At 46.9% G+C, this 8830-nt stretch overlaps 1 pseudogene; it reads left to right on the forward strand.

The window, feature by feature from the left end:
• Window positions 1-6357: 6357 nt before the first annotated feature.
• On the forward strand, window positions 6358-8452 carry LOC112203185 (annotated as a pseudogene).
• The last annotated feature ends 378 nt before the right edge of the window (window positions 8453-8830 follow it).

Genomic DNA, 8830 nt, shown 5'->3' on the forward strand with positions numbered 1-8830 from the left:
ATTTAGCTAAGGGAAGCTACCCAACGGGTACAACCCCGCTTTTGTAAATGCTGACCTATCAGCTATCAATTAAACGAGGAATTATTTAAATCATTGTCTCTAAGTCCAAGCACAAGAGTTAACTGGCAACGCCAACAATATTCGGCTACACTTGGAATAATTTTAATTCCTTTAATGTTTCGTTGATTAGTAAAAGCACAAGTCAAAATTCTAGCAGTAAAACAACATTCAAACAACAGTCATCGAAAGGAATCCCACACTTCGGATATTTCAAAAGCAAAATACTTCGTATATTCAGGGTCGGGACTCCCCGCCCAAAAGTAGTCATTACAAAAATAAACAAGCCTCAGCGGCATTACAAAAACTACGGAGTATTCATCACTAATTCTCGGGAGCAGCGGAAACCTCTTCACCCTCCAACGGTAAGGGTGGCCCAACCAGGCGGCACGTCTGATCAGATCCAGGAGCGGTAGGGCTCGGCGTCACCATGGTGCCATCCGCTCGAGTATTGGCGGTCATGAAGTTAGCACAGGAGATGTCGGATTGAGTGGGAGGTGGAGTCTGCTGAGAATCGTTAGCTAGATGCTCACTACTCTCTCCGCTACCTGAGCGAGCACCCTCAGCTCGGGCAGGAACCGCACTTCTCGCAGGCTCCCGCTGACCAGATGACCCAGCTGGTTGGGACGCTATCACCCAGTCAATGGCGCCCTTCTGCTTCAGCATGTCCAAGTTGGTGACAGAACCAGCCTTCGTCGCCTCCATCATGGCTTGTTTATATTTTGCAGATTGTTTAAACGCCTCCACGGTGGCAGCCTTAGAGTGGCTCTTCTCAACCTCCAGCCAAGCAACCTCGCCCTCCAACCTTTTCACCTCCGCAGATTTGGCGGCAGACTCCTGCTGAAGAATCTCAACTTTCTTGGCCTTTGCCGCCACTTGATCCTTCAGCAGAGCTATGTTCTGCTCTAGTTTGGAGATGTGGTCATTCCGCTCGAGGTCCCACTCAATGGCCACATTCAGCTTGCCGCTGGCATCCATAGCGTCTCACTCTGCCTTGGTCAGGCGCAGCTCCACATCCGCTAGCTTATCTTTAGTCTCCTGCAGCTCCCTCTGGAGACCTTCGATTTCCTCCTTCAGTTGCCGCTCAACTTCAGGTTGGTGTGACACTGTTAAGAACAACTCATGGAGCTCCATTGACAGATGCCCTAAGGCCGAGCTGAAGGCCGATTGTTGGATGGCCGTCGGACGCACGGTCCCATCCAGCCAGCCGAACCCCTAGCCTTTCGCAGAGGTGGAACAGGAACTCCCGCTAAGAGTCAGTCAGAAACTCCGCATAGAACGCGAAAGAGTCTAGACCACCCTACTGCACCGCACCAGCCACAGCCATCATCTGTGAAGCTTGCTTGGCTCTCTTCTGTTGGCTGGCCCCATTGGGCTCCGCATCATCGGCTTCCCCCTCCTCCTCATTGTCATTCTGCCGCCGCTTCCTTTGCAGAACCGCCCGAGTGGTACCAGCGGCAACAGGCCTCTGCTGCCTCACTTGCATCTGCGGTTCTAGCCCCTCAATGATCACTGGTTCCTTAGAGGGCACCACTCTCTCCTTCTCCGACTGCCCCTTGGGTGGCACCAGCTCCCGCTTGAACAACTGGCGAACCATCGGCGCCGAGATGTGAGTGGTACAGCATCGGCAGCACCACTGGGGCTTCGGACTGGCTTACTGCCAATGTTTGCGGATCGACCGTCATCTGTTGAGCCGCCAGCCCAGCGGCGTACATACTCTCCAGAAAGTCATTAATCTCTGCTCGGTCCATCGCTTTGGCAAACGCGTCGCGGCTCGCTTTGTTACCCGGCGGAGAATCTACACGAAAGGCAACAGGTTAGCCTAGGGGAAAACTGAACCAAGGCACAGATCAAAGGAAGTTACTTACCAAGGGCGCGAGTCAACTGTTGATCGACCAACAGCTCCCAACCGGTGAGAAGACGGAGGTCGAGCAGGTTACGATTCCGCCAACAACCTCTAATCCTCGCCACGCGACACTCTTCCTCGCGCGTCAAGTTATAACGCAAGCCTGCTACACACACACACACACAAAAAAAACGAAGAAATGGTTAGAGAAAAATAGGAGTTGTCACAACCAAAGCTAGCAACTCGGATCAACGGCAGACGCTAGCGACAACCCCGGATAGGTTGGAACTCCGACTTAATCCTAAAGTTCGGCTCCCCCTCGTTCGACCCCGCTTGATATTCCCATCCCGCGGTGGCAACACAGAAGGTCCCCGCCAAGGAGACATAGAATCCTTCAAATACGCGACACTCTTCCGCTCACGTATACCAATTCGTAGAAGTGCAGCACATCCGCCACGGTTGGACCCTCGCAACCGGAAAGGCGCCATAGCAAGTTGAGCGCCATCAGCAACCGCCACATATTAGAGCAAATCTGACCAAAGGCGAGGCCAAACTTGCAAACCAAAATTTGGAGATTTGGCAGTAGCGGGAATGTCACTCCCTAGTGGAAGATCGCCTCGTGCATGGCAGCATCCCCCGCTGGTAGCATCGACGTTCTTTCATCCTTCAGCAGTGGACGCAGTTTCACTACAGGAGCCGGAACACCCTCTTTAAGCAGTTCACGGCGGCAGCAATCATCGGTCCTCCTGCCTCGTCAACAGGAATATCGTCACAGAAAACCCATGCCGACTCAATCGCCCCCCCCCCCCCCCCCCGGGTCTCTCCCCCATCAGCGAAGCCGCTAGCGGCGCTGTTACTCTCTAACCTCTCCTCACGCCTATTCCGGACGGCGGCATCCTCCCCTGCCCTAGAACTCTCCAGACGTCTGGCACGACCCATTGCTACTTCCCAAGGTATGGTCTGTAGCGGCTCAATCTCTAGCGGTTCGGATAGTGAGGTTCCTGCATGGGTAGACGGACGCAACGAGTCAAAAAATATCCTATCCGCTACACTGAGCGACACGTCAGACCCGGAATCCTTACTGGTCGATATCTCTACAACGCTAGCCATCACAAACCCTAAAACCCAAAACCAGTCAGTTCACACAAGATCTAAGCCATCCCTATGTCAGATTATAACCAACAACGTCAAGAACAACCATTCCCAAAAAACCTAGAAAATGCCAAAACAAGAACAAACATATCCATACTCAAACCCAGATTCAACCACCTAGCAGGGCAAGAAACCTCAACCTTCTGTCAAACACCTAAAACCTACCCCCAAACACAATTCTAGACCCTTACATACACTGGGGAATGGCAGAAATCACTCCAAATACCAAAACGCGAAACTGGCATAAGCAAACAAAAAACCCAATAAAACAGGGATGAGATTCAGATTACCAACCTCAAAGACGGAAACTCTGAAATGCTTGAAGATGCTCATCTTCGATTCAGGAGATCTTCATTCTCTAACGATCAATACCCTCACAGAATTGTAGAATTTTCTTCTCGGATATCAGAGCAAAGCTTGAAGACGATGGTTTCAGTTTGAAGTGCAAAGTGTTAAAACACTATGTTTCCCCCTCTTTTATGTCAATGTCAAAACAATCTAAGCCGTCCGCTTATAAACGACATCGCACGACCACCGTACACGTGCCCCACGATCTCACTTACTCTCCTAATTAACTGAGGTGTCGCCTCGGTTACAAAATCCATGATTACTCGCATTAATGGCGAGGAGACGGGCATGCTGCAGAGACGTTATTCCACACACTAACCCAGTACATGTCAGCCATGTGTCGAACGCCGTCAGATGAAGCGTCCAGTCGAAGCAACCATCGAAGAGCCAGGTCACAAACCATCGGGCAGTCTCCGCTAAGCGAAACTTTGCCCTTTGCATCTTGCAAATGAGGCAGTCTCCACTAAACACAACTCCACTAGCAGAACTTCTCCCTTTTCATCTTGAAAGTGACGCAGTCTCCACTAAGCGCAACTCCGCTAGCGGAACTCCTCTCTTTTCATCTTGCAACTGAGGCAATCTCTACTAAGCGCAACTCTGCTAGCGGAACTTCTCCCTTTTCATCTTGCAAGTGACGCAGTCTCTGCAAAGCGCAACTCTGCTAGCAGAACTTCTCCCTTTTCACCTTGCAATCGAGGCAGTCTCCGCTAATCACAACTCCGCTAGCGAAACTTCATCTTTTTCATCTTGCAAGCGAGGCAGTCTCCGCTAGCGGAACTTCTCCCTTTTCGTCTTGCAAATGAGGCAGTCTCCGCTAAGAGTAACTCCGTAAGCGGAACTTCTCCCTTTTCATCTTGCAAGTGACGTAGTCTTCTCTCAACGCAACTCCGCTAGAGGAGCTTCTCCCTTTTCACCTTGCAAGCGAGGCAATCTCCGCTAAGCTAAACTCTGCTAGCGGAACTTCTCCCTTTTCATCTTGCAACGAAGCACAACTCCGTTCACTGGACCATCACCAGGTTGGTCCCAGCAACACTGCTTGCCGCTTACTATCAGAGGAGGGACTGCCGCCAACGGCGATTCCCTAGGCAACGCCTCATCTTGACGACAAAGCTACACGGCGTTACAGTCAGGTTACGTCCGTCCCGGACACAGGGACACTTCAACAGTCTACGACAACCCTGATCAGGCACGTTGACCCCCGCCACTCGGGTACCAAAATTTGGGCTCGCTACCCAACACCCTCTGCTAAGTGCAGCTCCCCTCAACAAACAATATACCGACCAAACGGAGGTCTATCTTAGCCGGGGAGTGGGGGACTCCCTGGGGGGCCTAGCAGGGGCCCACCCGAAAGGGTACAAAGCGTTTTCTCAGTAAGTCCTTGGTTGACAACGAACTGACTCTAATTATGCTTTTGCAAGTCTAGCAGAAGTAACGCTTCGAACCGCTAGGCAACTCCCCAACCAAGATTGCCCTCCTTGACTGGGGACTTGGGGGACTTGTACTTACATGAGCATTTGCAAGCATAATTAGCTATAATGAGCCACACTCATGATACAGCCAGTGGTACCAACTACCGCCAACTGTGTGACCTACGGAAACACAGCCAAACAGGCTACCGCCGGAGCCCCGGCTCACCCCCAGATCATCGCTGACCCCCCACGTCAAGTTAGCATCAGAAGCTCCAAAAGCTGGGAACTGAAGCACATCAGTCCCACTTCGAAAACATGGAAGAGCTCAGCCTCTTCCCCACCTATAAAAGGTTCTCTCCTCTCTCCTCACTAAATACGCATTCACTACTTACCTACTGTTATTCTGTCAACATAAATACATTGACTAACTTAGGCATCGGAGAAGAGAAGACCGCCTAGTGCGGTCTCCCTCTGACGCCGCTTTGTATTTCACTTGACAGGTAGCAGAAGCTCTGAGAACATTGCAAGTAGCGGTCCGCCCATCGGACTAGCGTTTACAAAGATGAAGCTACCGCTCAATCTTAAACATTAACACAGGTCTAAGAGCACAAATTAAAAACAAAGATTGATGGGAGGTGATTTGCATAATATTCTTATCTAATTAATTTTTTTTAAGGGGTTTGGAACTCAGCCCCATGCCTAGTTCCATCTATTATATTAATATTATGATTTTGCAACCGGGGGGGACATAAAACCTTGAGTCCTTGACCCCGTGCTACAAAAGAACACTGACAATAATCTTCGTAGAATACATCCTGAATAAATACAGGAGTCTCGTCTAACCAAACATCATCTAATCCAGTAAAACTAGCAAAGTGTGCAAGCCTATGAGCAACACCATTTGCTTCCCGGAAAATATGCTGAATTTTAACTGATTGAAAAGAAGATAAATACTCTTTGCAATCATCCAAAACCCAACTTACCTCCAAATAATTCTCCTTAGTACTATTGAGTGCACAACAATTAGAAGGGCAGAGTCACTCTCAGTATCAAATTCCGTCCAACCTTGGTGGATACCAAGAAGAAAACCAGCTCTGCATGCCTCAACTTCCATATTAATTGCTGAGTGTGCATGCAGAAAAGGCCTTGCCGTAGCTACAATTCCCGTGCCCAAATCGTCTCTGACCACTAACCCAATACCTCCAACTCCACAATCTGCTCTAAAAGCGCCATCGACACTAATTTTAAGCCTCCCTCTCGAAGGGCATTCCCACTTCGTTAAAGGCCTCTTTTTCTTCCGTGTTGCTTTCGGATGGTACAATGGGAACTCTTCCACTCACTGCTTACACCACTCAACCATGTGCATGGGTTGAAAAGAGCCACCTTTATTTCTTTCTTTCCAGACAATCTAATTAATTCTTTAGACTAGAGAGAATTAACTTTGTCTCGGTCAAACGCATATCCCTTATAAATTCCCACCCGTACACACATCAAAAACACAAACCAATCAGAACTATTTCAGAGACAATAATAAACATGCTAGAAATGGCAATTCTAAGGCTTTTGCAGCTCTTACTCCTTCCTACTCTTTTAGTTCTCTCCATTTCTTGTACAGCCTTAGCTTCATCCTCAGCTCCTGAGAACTTTGTTTCATGTCTTTTAAGCCATTCGCTCCCTTGTCACCCAATCAGTCCAGCAATTTACACTCCCAAGGGTTTTGGAATCCTACATCCAAAATCTCCGTTTCAACGAATCATACACCCGAAAACCTTACCTTATCATCACCGCGTTGCACGTGTCCCATGTGCAACAAACCATCGTTTGTGCAAAAAAAACATAACTTACAGATGAAAATTCGAAGCGGAGGCCACGATTACGAGGGTGTGTCGTATGTGGCTGAAGTCCCATTCTTCATCCGCGCTCAACCTGTTTAATCTTCGAACCATCAACGTAGACATCAAAACCGAGACTGCATGGGTCCAGGCCGGTGCTACTATAGGCGAAGTTTCCTACAGAATTTACGAGAAAAGCAAAGTCCATGGAGCAAAGTCCTACAGAATTTCCCGCCGGTGTTGGAGGACACTTCAGTGGCGGTGGATATGGCAACATGATGAGAAAGTACGGCTTGTCAATTGACAACATAATCGATGCACAAATAGTTGATGTGCATGGAAGACTTCTTGATCGAAAATCGATGGGAGAAGACCTCTTTTGGGCCATCACCGGAGGCGGAGGAGCCAGCTTTGGAGTGGTGATCGGCTACAAGATCAACCTTGTACGCGTCCCAGAGACCGTTACTGTTTTCAGGGTTATAAGAATCTTGGAACAGAACGCAACTGACGGAAAGTTCTATAGTACATACCAGTATGTCATACTCACATTTACAAATGTGACAACAAATTTGTTGTTATTGTGGTAACTTGAGTTCTATTTTGTGTAATCTTAGTTCTATTAATAGTAATTACACCACCTACGACCTTGTTACAAATTCTTGAACAAATTTGTTGTCAATATTGTAATTTTGGTTTAACTACATGTAAATAGTGTAAACGGATTAATGTCATAACTTTGTTCTCAATATTATAATTTTGATTCATATAAATTGTAATTTTTGTTCAAACAGATGTACAATCAGTGTATAATAAACATCACAGTATCATAACTTGTCTCCGCACCTGACATCGTGTACCATTGGCAATATGTCACAAATAAGCTTGACAATGACTTGTTCATCAGGCTTACCATGGATGTTGTCAGTGTAACTGGCTCTCAAACTGGAGAAAAGACTCTAAGAGCTACATTCCTGGCCTTGTTTCAAGACTACTCTCCGTGCACCACTACAATTATGAGCAATGGCTACGGAAGGCAAGCCACGGTTGCAGTGTTTTGTAAGCAAGAGTTTCAGTCAACGCAATTCAATCACTTTATGAATGAATGCGGGTGATGCATGCCACATTTATTTACAAGCGTGACTTTTCTTGAACAAGAGTGAATCACGTGATGAACAAGAGTTTCCCTGAACTGGGTTTGGAGCAATCCGATTGCCAAGAAATGATTTGGGTTGAATCGACGCTTTTCTGGACAGGCTTTCCAAACGGGACAGCTCCGGAGGCTTTGCTTTCTAGGGTTCCTCAAGTACTTATCCACTTCAAGAGGAAGTCGGACTACGTCAAGCAGCCAATTCCGAAAGCTGGTTTGAAGTGGATTATTCAGAAAATGATCGAGTTGCAAATGCCCATGTTGACTTTCAATCCCTACGGCGGAAGAATGGCTGAGATAGCGGCATCTGCAAAACCTTTTCCACATAGAGCTGGCAATCTCTGGAAGGTTCAGTATGCAACAAACTGGGACGCTTCTGGGTCCGAGGCTGCGGAGAAATACGTCGATTTGACGAGGAAGTTGTTCGAGTACATTACTCCTTTCGTTTCCAAGAACCAGAGGGAAGCCTTCTTCAGCTATATATAAAGATCTTGACATTGGGATCAATCATAATGATAAGGGAAGCTATTTTGAGGGAAGAGTTTTTGGGGTCAGGTATTTCAAGGAAAATTTCGATAAATTGGTGCTTATTAAGACCAAGGTTGATCCTGGTAATTTCTTTAGGAACGAACAAAGTATCCCTGGTACTCTTCCATACTAGAGGAAATAGCTAGCAGCTAGCATGCATAGGATAGTAAAACAATATGCGTTTGAGTTGTGTGGTTTGTTTAATTTGTAGTATTAACTTCTGAGCTGTTTGATTAATAGCTTCGGATTCACTATGTATATCTTCAACTATATAGTATACCTTTCAACTTGTTTATAAATAATTGATAAATAAACCTAAATTTTGTTAGATGTTGCTACAATATCGTTGTTTAATTTTGGTAGCATAGTTGTTAACTTTCACTACAACGGAGACATGCGTGTCTTAACATGATATTTTCGTTCAATTAGATGTAAATTAAATGTATGACAAACAACGTGTTGTTGTATCATAGATAATTCTATATAACACCATAATGCAATAGAATTTCAC

The sequence above is a fragment of the Rosa chinensis genome, chromosome 5 (genome assembly GCF_002994745.2).
Source record: "Rosa chinensis cultivar Old Blush chromosome 5, RchiOBHm-V2, whole genome shotgun sequence".
NCBI lineage: Eukaryota > Viridiplantae > Streptophyta > Magnoliopsida > Rosales > Rosaceae > Rosa > Rosa chinensis.